At 34.3% G+C, this 12,725-nt stretch overlaps 1 protein-coding gene and 1 long non-coding RNA gene across 4 annotated transcripts in view; one reads left to right on the forward strand and one right to left on the reverse strand.

Moving 5' to 3' along the window:
• Positions 1–12,725, forward strand: part of LOC145977091 (uncharacterized) — a 158,336-nt gene that overhangs the window by 117,451 nt on the left and 28,160 nt on the right. The gene's annotated exons all lie outside the window — the stretch shown is intronic.
• The window catches only part of LOC145977093 (uncharacterized), a 102,295-nt gene continuing 91,226 nt past the window's right edge, over positions 1,657–12,725 (reverse strand). Inside the window, exon 9 of the long non-coding RNA XR_014440411.1 lies at positions 1,657–1,911. This is a non-coding gene — a long non-coding RNA (uncharacterized LOC145977093). The remainder of the gene's footprint in view (positions 1,912–12,725) is intronic.

The following is a 12,725-nucleotide window of genomic DNA, read 5'->3' on the forward strand; positions in this document are numbered from 1 at the left end:
AAAATCAATCCTTGTTTATCGGAAAAGAAATTTACAGCGCATTCTCGTTGATCAAAAGTGCGATAATATTGATGATGGTGCTTGCTCGTTTCTATAATAAATCTCATATTTTATCCGTCGTTTCGAACCTTATCGAATCATAGGTATGCGGTTGAACGTCAAACCAATCGCGGTTATCGGTCGATGAAATCGTCATGAAGTTCGTTTCGATGTTCGGTGTATTTGCGGTGCCGGGCGCGAGGGCGACGCAGAGCAAATTTTATTTCGGGCCTTCGCGATTCGGTGCTTCAGTAGTTGAAAAATTTCGTCGGACTTTCTATCGACGCGCTACTCTTTCTCTCTCTCTGTCTCTTTCTCTCTCTTTCTCCTTTCGCAATATTCCGCCGAATTTCCCTAACTTGTAATCCTACTCATACACACGCGTGCGGAGCAAACTAAACTTTGAAATAATTTGATCTGCATTAAAATGCTGTTCTACACATTGGTACTTTGTGATGTATAATCAAGTATTTTGTTTTCGTGGAGGAAAAGAGAGCGGAATATATTTTTGCAAAAATTACGTGATTTAATTAAATTTATCGATCGGGTTATTACGATGACAGTTGAACGGCCCGTTTCTATCGTATAAAATGTGTCGTTTTAACATGTTAATTTTGCATTCCCTTATTCTCATTATTCGAAAGCGAATTCGATGTAATTACATGCGTTTAGCTCTGGAGTCCGCAAAAGTGCTTGTACGATCGGTTTTCTGTCAAGATTGTCGGACATCCGTGAAATCACCTAACTTTTACCGAGTCCGATATCTTTTTCCATCCGTAAAATGTGTTAATAAATTCACGATCTGAAACAACGAGCGCGTCTTTCGTAAAAACCACAATGATATTGTCGCGAACTCGTTTTTTCTCGTTTATCGTGAATAATTTAAATTGCGCAGAGGAACAGTTCAATTAATTGCAATCAATCGAAATAGAAACGTAATGAAAATGTGGAACGCGCAGTTCGTCTTTCTGCAATTCCTCCTTCCCTCTCTTTCTTTTTCTCTTTCTCTCTCTTTCTTCATTTCTCCGTCTCTCTTTTTTGCCGGCAATCGAAAGTGCGATCCACTTTCCATTTCTGATCGCGGATAAAGCGAAGGAACGCTCGCTAATCGCCGGAGGTCATCCACGCTTTTCTCGGACTTTAGATTTCCGCAGGATTTCCGTCGATTACTTTTTTATTCTCTTCTGTAAGTAAAACGGGAAATCCTCTTCTTACGCGATTAAAACGTTAGTTTTACAGCGAAGGGAGCTCAAGTCGCAAAGTCGGGCACAAAGTGAATTACATAATACCCTACGCCTGAGAATTACACTAAAATGAAGAGGTGCTGGCAAAAGAATGTCACGCGAAGGAATGTTGTATCTCCCAGTCAACCTGTTTGCGCAATAGAAATCGAAAGCCCAATTTTGCAAATGAAAGATATAAATGTTCCAGTAATTATTAACAATACCATAACGCGTGGAGCATTCAATGCAGCGCGCTGAAAACGGAAAGTGATCGGAAACAAATACGAAACTAATAATGTATGTAAAATTGGCAGATATTTATTTAAACATTTAAACTGGCCGAGATAAAAAAAATGTAAAGGAGCGATGAACCGTGCGCGAATTATAACGCGAATGCGAAGGTTAAAGTTCGTAGTTACCAACAAAATAATTACGTTAAATATAATTTTCGCTACGATAACCTGAAAATGGGCCAATATCAGACAAAATTACGTTCCGCGTCATCGGCTTGTAATTAACTTCGAAATTTAACCTTTATTACTTCATTATTACTTAGGATCGGTTTATACTTCTTTGCCATCGGAACCACGTATTTTGACACGATTACCATCTTTTTCACAACGCATTTATGTAACGTTCGTTCATCGAGCTAAAAAAAAGGAAACCATTATTATTCGATCGTTATTTGATAGTCGTTGAATATTATATATTTGTTAATCAATATATGTAAGTTGACGCGCTTCAAATTGTTGGTAGAACTTACGGAAGCAAGCGAGAAGAGGAAGTTGAAAAATTAATAACGATATAGTGCCAGATTATATTTATTGCTGTGGTTATTGATATAGTATAAATCCACATAAAACGCAACAATCAAATGAGATTCCGATATGTAGGGCTTGATATTATAAAAACGTATGTTTACCCAACAAAATGGAGATATTTATATACGTATAAATATGCATTAGACAGATATGACGTGCGTTCGATACAACTGCAAATGTATGCTCACTGATGCGAAAAAACGATAAATAAGATTTTATGGAAAAGTCAAGTACAGGTGCCAATTGTTTCATAAAAAGAGCGAGAAAAAGCGATTTCCCTTTCGTAACTTTTCCCTAAATTGATTTTCATATGGGAAATAATATTAGGGATATTATTTTCCTGAGAATGTAGCTTACCGTCCGGCTTAAAAAGACCAAGGGAGAGACATGTTATGCTGTGAATAAAAATGGAGGAAAGTGCGAGTGCGCATGAATCGATGCTCGAGACGAGAAAGAAAACCTTGCCTTCGCCGTCGGTTGAAATCACCGAATTTTTATGGCGGCCTTAGCTCACACAGCGCCGTCGCAGCCGCCGTATCTATTGACGATATTTCATAGAGAACTCGTTGAAAAGTTTTATGATAACTCTTCCTTGATGCAAACCTTTCATACGCGTGATTTTCGTGCACAAAGACCTAAAGTTTCGACGCGTTTAACAAACAAATAACAAAGATGTATTGTCTCAGACCAAAATAAGCAATTATTTCTAAGAAAGTTGACAATATTTGTACTATTTTTGATTAATATTTTTATTAAAATCTCACAAAATATGTCAAAATAAATCCGCCAAATATTTTCGAAGGAAGAAATTGCAATAATTTTTGGGGGAGGATGCTGTATAAAAATTTCTACATTAGTAATCAATGAAATAATAATCCAATGATGTAGAATATCAGATAAAAAGCATTTTTCTTAATAAATATACAAATAAAAAGATATAAAGTATTTATATCACGCAACGAGCCGTTCGCTTGCCGTCGGACATTTTATCGACGTAAAAATGGAAGCGCGCACTTCTAAATATCTTCGACATTCTATCGCTTGTGAATCATAATTTGCATAAACAAACTTTTAAATTTCGATTGTATTTTACACAATATGTTTTTATCGTTTATTAAAAATATATTTTTAAGTAAAAAATACGATATTTATTACATGACTTTCTTATTCGATTGTTGATTTTTTTATAAAGAGGATTCTTGACTTTTTTTATACAATCTTTTATAAAGTCATGCAGATATAAATTTTAATAAAAATAAAGTAATCACGTGTATTGCACGGAAAAAATCGCCTGATGAAAAATTAATGAAAAAAGAGAATCTTTTTTATTTTATCTTTAAAAATAGCTTTAATATATTAGCGTGTGAATATCTAAACTTATTACAACTATACATAGTACTTTAATGAAAAATCAGTAAAAGTTCATACTATAAGTTTGAAAAAAATATATGTACACCAATTGCTTTTTTATCAATCTTTTGATAAAGTATGTAATAAAAAGAACAACATGAAAATCTAGTATATATTGTGCAATTATAATTATCTCAAAACACACAAAAAATTATTACAATTTTTAAAACAATGGCATTCTACAATCATTCGAAGCAATACATTCTTTTGCCGACGGTAACGCTCTCGTAATACAGCAGTATCATAATTTGAAAAACTAATCTAATTTTCCTGTACATTTTAAAAAGCGTGCTATATAGCATTTGTGCAAGTCGTATAAAAATCGTAAAAAAAATTTTGTTGATAATTTTTATATTTTAAACTTTTTTTTAATTTTTTCTTTCGCGATATCTCGCGAAATCAGTGGCCCGCCGTCGGATCGCATTTCTGACTGTATTTTACATTATTTAAAGCAGAAAATATGATAAAATAATCATTTATTTAGCAATTTAATAATAATTACTATTTTTTATAGCATTACAAAGTTTGCTATAAATTAAATATAGTAAATATAGTTATACTGTAAGTGCTAATCCAACTTCATTCCATGGTTTCATTAAAAAATACTGATCTATTACCAAACTTATATACATTTATGTATAATTTAAAGATGAGTATACCATAAAATTCTTAATGGATACAATAATTTAACATAAAATAGAATTTCTTAAAAATTTTATAATGTTCTCCATAATAGAAACGATATATCTTTTGTAGTTACGATATAATTTCTTATCAAATTTTCTCAAAAGATAATCTTGAACAAATATTCGATAATAAAAAATATATGTTATAAAATATTTTTTACTATTTATAAACTATTAAAACTAAAATGCAACCGTACTTATATTCCAAATACAACATGGAGAACAAGTGTGATCACGAATTATTACATACATATATACATTAACCCTATGATTCCTTACAGATTTTATATCATCTTAAAAATATATATACAAACTGTCGCGGTTTGAAACGAAATCAATAATTACTTAAGCAGACGTCGTCAAATCGAGACAGATGAACATAATAAATTGTTGACCACGCGTACCTCGAAAGTTTTCCATGAGGCATACGACGTTAATTAAGTGCGCCATTGCTGCTGGTTGACAGATTTTTGCTTATTAACCGCCCATCGCAGGCGCGGGTATTGAATTTCATTTATTTTTTATACCGCGCCGGCTGTCAATAGCTTCCTCTTCCAATTTTTCTACCGTTTGATTAATCTGCCTGGCTGCACACGCAAGCGTCGTCCGTCCATCCGGTTCCGCGCGCGCGAAACGAAATTTGGGAAAATTTATCTCGGCTAACCCTCAAAATGTTTAGTCACTCTCGTGAATGCATATGCAATGTAACAGAAATGCTACGTAAGTAATGCAAAGTAGACACACCACCAGCTTGTTTACCAACGCGTGCAATAACGATCGTTTCAGTATTGTTTATGTATATGTATATATATATGTATATGTATATAGCGACACGATGGCTGTTTACGAAAAATTTTATTTTACAATATAAAATAATTGGTTTGAAAAAAGAACATATTGACAGTGGGGAGATAAATCTGCAACTTCGATAAAAATATAAATTGTCATTGGATCAAAAGTACTCGAATCGAATGTGTAAATCAACTTCTAATGATCGACGATATATAGGTCGATTGTATCCAATTCGTGGGCGGAATATATTTGCCAGATAGATTTGTCAATTAAGACTGTTTATATCATTTTAATATACTTGAAACGAAAAACAACTTATATCCATTCGAAAGTATATAGTACTATGAGCTACATGTTTACATTATTCGCATCAATTACGATATTTTTGTTATTAAAAATACACAAAATTTAAATTCTTTGAATAAGAAAATATACATATTGATACGTATATAATTGATGAAACCTTGTTCCACGAGACTAACCATTTCAAAGGTAACAACGCAGAAAAATAATACAAGCAAGTAAACATGATGAGAAATATTTTCATTGAATTTTTCGGAGAATTTATGTTTACATCAATCCAAGATTGCACGAAGAGAAGGGGAAGGGACAAAACGCCGATATAGAGGAAATCTCGTGTTATACAACGGCAATGCACATGGATAGACTATTTGATGTCAAGCGAGAGTGGAACCGCGGAAATAGTAGAGATCGATGAGAACGACACAGGGTCAACTTAAATACAGCTGTGTGTCGCTATATATATATATATATATATATATATATATATATATATATATATATATATAATCAGTATATAATTAATGTTCGTTAAATTGTTTCTGTAAAATCTACACAACGCGTTAAAATGCGCATTAACACGTTGCTTTTATAATGACGCTTGCAAAAAATATTGATTTTTCATTAACCGGCGGGTTTGTAAATCAGTGTATATCAATTAGAAGATCAAAGTGATAAATGCCATTAAAAATGAGTAAAACCATTTTATCGTTTAATTTTTGGCACAAACTTCCGGAGCTCGTTAAATCGCTCGTAAAATCCCTTCCGCGATAAGATACGTATGTGTATGCAAATTATATGACCTTGACGTAAAAGATAAAAAAAATGAACATATTAGCAATAAAGTATCTGCTACATTAAGCCATGTTGAATTATCGTTCTGCGCGGTTACTAATATTTCTTCTTTGCGAATAATCAATTGCCATTCTCAATAGATCCGATGTGCTGTATAGTTTAAATCTCTACATATGTTTCTCTCTATTTTCCTCTCTCTTTTTCTCCTTCTCTTTCCCTTTCATTCTCTCGATATCAAAGTTAATATTCGAGCAAAAAAAAAGTTTTACTTATAAATTTTTGTTACAGTTTATTGTTAGAAAATAGCAGTCAAGGGCCGTAAAACGATCCACTAAAAAAATGTTCGATAATTTTACTTTTCCATACAATGCAGAATTGGCTTGCGATATGACGGCTCCTATGTAAACCAACGTGAAATCGTGTTGATCTCTCCTTCTAAAAAGCCTATTTGCAAACTTTTTATCGGCATTTCGTTTGATCCGTTCAATCTAGCCGCGCTATGTATAATGAAATCCGATTCTCTTCGTCAAATGAACGAGCATAGCCACGGCAAACTGTACCTGATCGACGCACTAGTCGCGAGAGATACGCTGACGATTCTATACAATGTGTGTGTAGGTAAATGAAAATGTGCACTAGGTTTCTCCTCGCGGCTTATTTATAAAGCAATTTATAACAATTTGAGATTTGATCTTTTACAAGCCAGAAATCAATGTTAACAAGGTTGAATGTGATAAATATTGTCTTTCTTTTTCGTACTAAAACTTTAATGTTATAATAATACATAAATATAAAATAATATATAAAAGATGATAAAAATTGCATAAGAAAATAATAATAGTGACTAACACAGTAAGTTAAATAAAATTTTAAATTTCTGATAGATATTTAAATAATTAAATTTATTTATATTCATCGTTTATTTATACTTATTGAAAATAATTATAAATAAACTTAAAATTTGTGACTACACTATACTTGGATACAAATATTTATATAATCGTAAAAAGTGCCATTTTTATCGACATGAAGATACAATTAATGTCTCGATATAAAGAGGATACGCGAGAAAAGCGCTTGGGATATACAACGCAGAAAAGAAACAAACACGGAGAAAAAGGATAATAATCAAAGTTGATACCGCGCTGCGATAGCATCGATATTGGAATGCAAATTATTGACGTGTGCATTTCGGAAACCTGATTCGCAAACTTTTCCCGGACGTTACGTTTCATCCAATCGATCTACCCTCACCGATGTTTAATGAAATACCGATTGGTGCAGAACGAAGGACCACGGTCTTTCGATGGAATAATACCGATTTTTGTCCAAGTACGATATGATGCGATAAAAATTTTTTCTCCTAGCTAGTACGCGATAATGTTATAATGATAATGTTGTAACACCAATCCTTCAAACCCGAAGAGATAGTAGAACATCATTGAAAGATCCCTACAAAACTAGAAAGGCGTCCTTTCAGGTGTCGACCAAATGAAGACTCTTCAAAGACGAAATTCCACCCCAGTCGAACGGTATCACCGGTTACTATTCTCATCAACGCAATATCGCTTATCGCCGACAGTCCTAGCGTATATAATGTAATAGACGCAAAACGGGCGCGTAGGTAACCAGCAGCGATACGGTCGGCATAATATTTCAAAGTGCCTAACCAAAACGGGCGGGGACAATGGGGAGCAGCCATCTTTCGCGAGGTTCGCATCAACGACGGGCACCGGGCTACCCTATCAGCGAGGCCGTACAACGCGGAGAAACACGAGGAAAAGAGGGTTGCCGAGGGTTGGCCTGAGGTTGAGGGATCGTTTAGCATTCGTCGTCGTTTTCGTTTCTGTAGGGGTGCGTTCCTCTGGCTCTATCTCCAACCCGCTCTATCTACATCGCGTCGATCTCTCTCTCTTTCTCTCTCGTTTACGGTTCACCCCCTACGCCCCCATTGCCGTTCGAAAAAGCAAGTCTCCGCAAACAAAGGGCCACAGCGCGTCCAGGCAGCCCTGGCCTGGATAAGCGGGCCGATCGCGCGATTATAAACGGGAGAGCTAATGCTTATTATGCGCCACCGCACGCGCGCGGCTTCAGCGTCCGGCGCCCTCCTGGGAGTGGAATCCTCTCGGAGGATCGTGCGGCGCGGCGATATCGAACGGCCTCCTCAAGGATTAGGCTATGACTACCGCTCTTTGTCCGGTTGTCGCTTTCGTTGCCGTGGCGTCCGCCTGTTTGGAAGTCGGCAAAGAAACGCCGGGTAGGATCAGCGCAGATCGAAAATCCGCATGGTCCCCTACGCGTGCGGTTTTAATATGTGCTCGGGTGTTTTTGAACACACTCTCATCGGAACTCTCTCGAAAACCAAAGAGGGACCATCACAAGCGCACAAAGGCTCGAAGAGTATTGCGGTCACCGGTTTCTAGTCATTACAAAGTCGCAATTGATGATATAACTTTAAGACTATAAAAATAATTAATACTACTAGTTAAATTAATATTTTGAAATATATCTCTAGAATGTAAATAAGATTTAATAAATAATCTTTTTTATTATTTACATCATAGAGTCAATTGAAGAAGCTATATTTCTACAGTAATATGTTCTTAGTTAATCAAATTTCATATTTTTCTTTCAATTGAAAAAATCAATACAGATATTAAAAATATTTAAATTAATTTCTTCAGATAAAATACTCTATTCCCTCCAAGAAAAAACCGATAATAATCATACTCGAAATTCCCACAATGGTTTCTCATTTAAACACGCCATATTTAAATTTCCAGCTTCTCTCGTTTCCCCATCGAAACCAGATCCACAGCTTCGAGCTTGTTTCTGAAAACAAAGCTGATCTTTATAATTGGCCGATCAAATCGCAAAATATAATACTTATTATACACTGTACTTTCAACGCTTGAAGACCCCACGGTATTCAAGCACTGAAATAGCTCTCTTGCTAACAAATCCTAGAAAAGACAAACGAGCATCCCTGTTGTCGAACTCTTCGACCCACCTACGATATACCTGGGTTTGAATCGACCCGCGTATGATTGGTGAATTCTGGTTACGAACAATGGGCCGGGATTAAATTCAATCCGTTACACGTGCGACGCCCGTTACTGGGTTAGATCGATCTGGAATTTTTCGAAATTGTTTGGCATTAGGTCCTTCCGCGCTTTCCGAGATTTCGCCAGCAATGCGGTAGGATTTGGCAGATCTGTTTAAAATTTCACGTAATGCTTTCAAAATTTAATTGCGCATATTGGCCAAAATTTACGAAACATTGCATTCCGCGCGTATATAAAACATAAACAAGGAATCAAAAGAAAAAATGAAATAAATCACTATGACTTAATCCGGGAGAAATGTTTGTTCTTTTTTCAATTCGAGCTAATTGTAACGCACAATATTTGCGCCTTTTGTGTCGATAATAAATTTGTTTTAATGCAATCACGTATAAATATAAAAGTTAATAATACGACAATTATCATTATAATATCCTAAAATTTAAAAATAAAATAAATCAATTCGTGCTGCAAGGATATTGCATCTATTCAGAAAAATGTTTGCATAATTAATGCGGTTATCGCGATGCGCTACCGCTCCGGATCTCTTTCTCGCTACTTATATTATCGCGGAAATATATCCGATGAATAATATCTACGACACAGTTGCCGTTTTCGAATTAGCTTGAGCTTCCAGTAGCCTCCGGCGTTTATTGGATACGTATAATCGTAGTATCGCAGCTACAAGTAACAAGCCGATTTCATTTGTTTCGTTACACATGTACACATTAATATGTCTATCAATGAACCGCAAGCGGATAGAAATACCGGAAAATTTATTCCCGATATTGTTTCGTGCATACAATCGAAGTATGCACATTACAAATATTGATTTGGGGTTAACGCAAATTCACACCAACGCGAACAATTTTCATTTAGCTTGTATAGCAATAAATAAAATAGAAAATACGCGACTCCGATAATAATTCTATATACATGTAAAATTCTCTCAAAGATTTCTCAAAGAAAATATTTTATATTTTAATCACAAGATCGTGAATTAATACAGAGCAATATCTTATTGCATCTTACAATTTAAGCTACACACGCGAATGTGACATACTTTGATACTATCGACCGAACAATATTGTCTGGTAACAGTATCAGTGTTTGTGCGAGGGATTGACTTCATTCATTTCAGAGTTCATGCACCGATAGTAATGCACTTGCCGATCGATAGCCTAATGAAGACAAAGGTCTCTTCCATGATTTCTCATAGCTCTCATGTTTCACGGTTCCAAATATCGAAATTGCATAATTGTTAGCAATTGATTAAATTATTAATAAATGAATTATTATCCATTACATAAAAAATATATAATATATTTTGTATATAAAAAAAGTGTATGATATATTATACAAATTACTAGCGTAACATTTTTGTAAAATAAAAATGTGAAAATATTTTTTTTTATAGTATATTGTCACTTTCAATAAGATACAGCACGTAAAAAATTTTACGATAGATTAATGCGACTAGATGCAAAATTGTTTGCACACGAATGAAAGATTTAAAAATTGATATTGTATTAATTTTAACGCAATCTTCAAATAATTATTTGATCCGACAAAATTTTGATATAATAAATCGATAAATTTTTCTCACAGAAAAGTCCTCGTCGCGACGCGATTCCTATCCGACGGCGCGTGATTTTTCGATGCTCGCCATTTTCGTTTTTGTCAATGTTACTGGCAAAAACAGAACATCAAATCCATAAAAATGTTGTTAAATGTATCAGGTACCATCATAAAATCAAAGTTATATAAAGGTGCAATATTTTGCTTTGACGTTCAAACAAGAGCACGACAATTCCATCAATCATTTGCAGGGCGCGTATCGGAAACGAATATTTTTAACAAACAAATCTCAAAGAAATTGTAATTGTGAAAATGAAATTCCTTCGAATATTTCCTTTCGATTGATTATTAAGAAACGCAGACAAATATAATAACAATGAATCGAATAAAAATACAACTCTATTCACATTCTCTCTTCCATTGCTCAAATAATTTATTTTAAACGTCAGGATTTTAATCAATGTCGCACTTGCAATAACATAGACAAACACTGAACAAGGAAAATGGACGTCCTTTTACACCTCATTTACATTTAAACAACTCTTTAAAATTCGCGTACACACTGCGCTTGAATTAGAAAGTGAACACATTCTGTCGCAATTATTGTTAAGAGCGTTAAATGCAAATAGAGTATCATTTAACAGTAGTAATACAGGAAACAGCTGTAAAGTTTTTTGAAAAATTGTTAATCAGCAATTTTTATCATATTTAATCACGCAATTATTGCAAATGACATTATAATTACATTAGATTATTATTATTTTTATCATCCAACACTTTCTTCACAAAGTTTTTCTCACATTTTTCCGATTGTGTATAAATATATTATATTGAAACTTATTGGCGATTGAATCGTTATTAGTCTAATAAAATATGACAGATGAAATACAAGCTAATAAAGTTTACAATTTAAAACTATATTATGCTGTAAAATTCAACTTCCATCTAAAATAATAAACTTTCATTTCTTTGAACGAGCGTTATAATCACAACAATAAAAATATCTCTTAATGCTGGACAGAAGAGCAATAATAACGTTAGTATAGCTAATAACAGGTCATAGAACTTAATGACGATATTTGTCGCAAATTATAAATAATCACCGATTTTAAGAATAATTTACAGTCGGCAGAAACCCATACAACGCGGAGCCAACAAGCAGTTGTTATCAATAACATTTCTGCAGAGCCGTAATATCCCGGGAAAGTAATTAGAGTAAATTCAGGGGCTCCTGGCGACCCTTCCAGCCGCACAAAATGGCGGCGGGAACCGCCCTTGCGAAAAAAATTAGGCCTCCTTCCGCCGCGCAGTACAATTTACATGAAAAAAAAGGAACGCCCAGACCAGCATTCGGGAAACGGAGTTTCGACAATGCGGCTATTTTTATGGATAAATCGAAGGGGTCCGCGTACGTGGCTAGGAAATGCCTGTAATTTATGTCACTGGAGAAAATGCAGAAAGAGTCATAAAAAATATCTCGGCGTGTAATAAGGCGACACCAAAGTACGATCAATACCATGGGTATATTCATTATAACACCGTTATTAAATTTACCCTTGCGATTCGCCCAAGGACATTTAGACGAGATTGTTGATGCAAGCATCGAATTAACATAATATTATATTTCTAGATGCAGTCTCAATATCAATATTGTTTTTGGAAACCGATATAAAATCTCCAAATTATTGGAAAATATATTATGCGTCTAACTGTATTACGAAATTATTATGATACCAGAAGCTTTCTGAAATCGTGTATTTGAATATCAAACAATGCATGTTTATTAATTCGATAATAATGTGCATCATTTAATCATAATACAACATAGAAATTTTTTTTAGAAATATACATAGATCGACAAATATGATAAATTTCACCAGCAATGTGATATTCTCGCGTCCTCGATAAATCTCTATAGCATATCGATCGATTTATAAGCGGCTCTGAGCTTTCTTATCGGCCCATTGAACCTTTTGATATCTGATATACTATATTCTATGTATATATGTTATACATAAT

This window comes from Camponotus vicinus, unplaced genomic scaffold (assembly GCF_025532165.1).
Source record: "Camponotus vicinus isolate PSW18456_S1 unplaced genomic scaffold, iyCamVici1.0 SCAF_9, whole genome shotgun sequence".
Taxonomy (NCBI): domain Eukaryota; kingdom Metazoa; phylum Arthropoda; class Insecta; order Hymenoptera; family Formicidae; genus Camponotus; species Camponotus vicinus.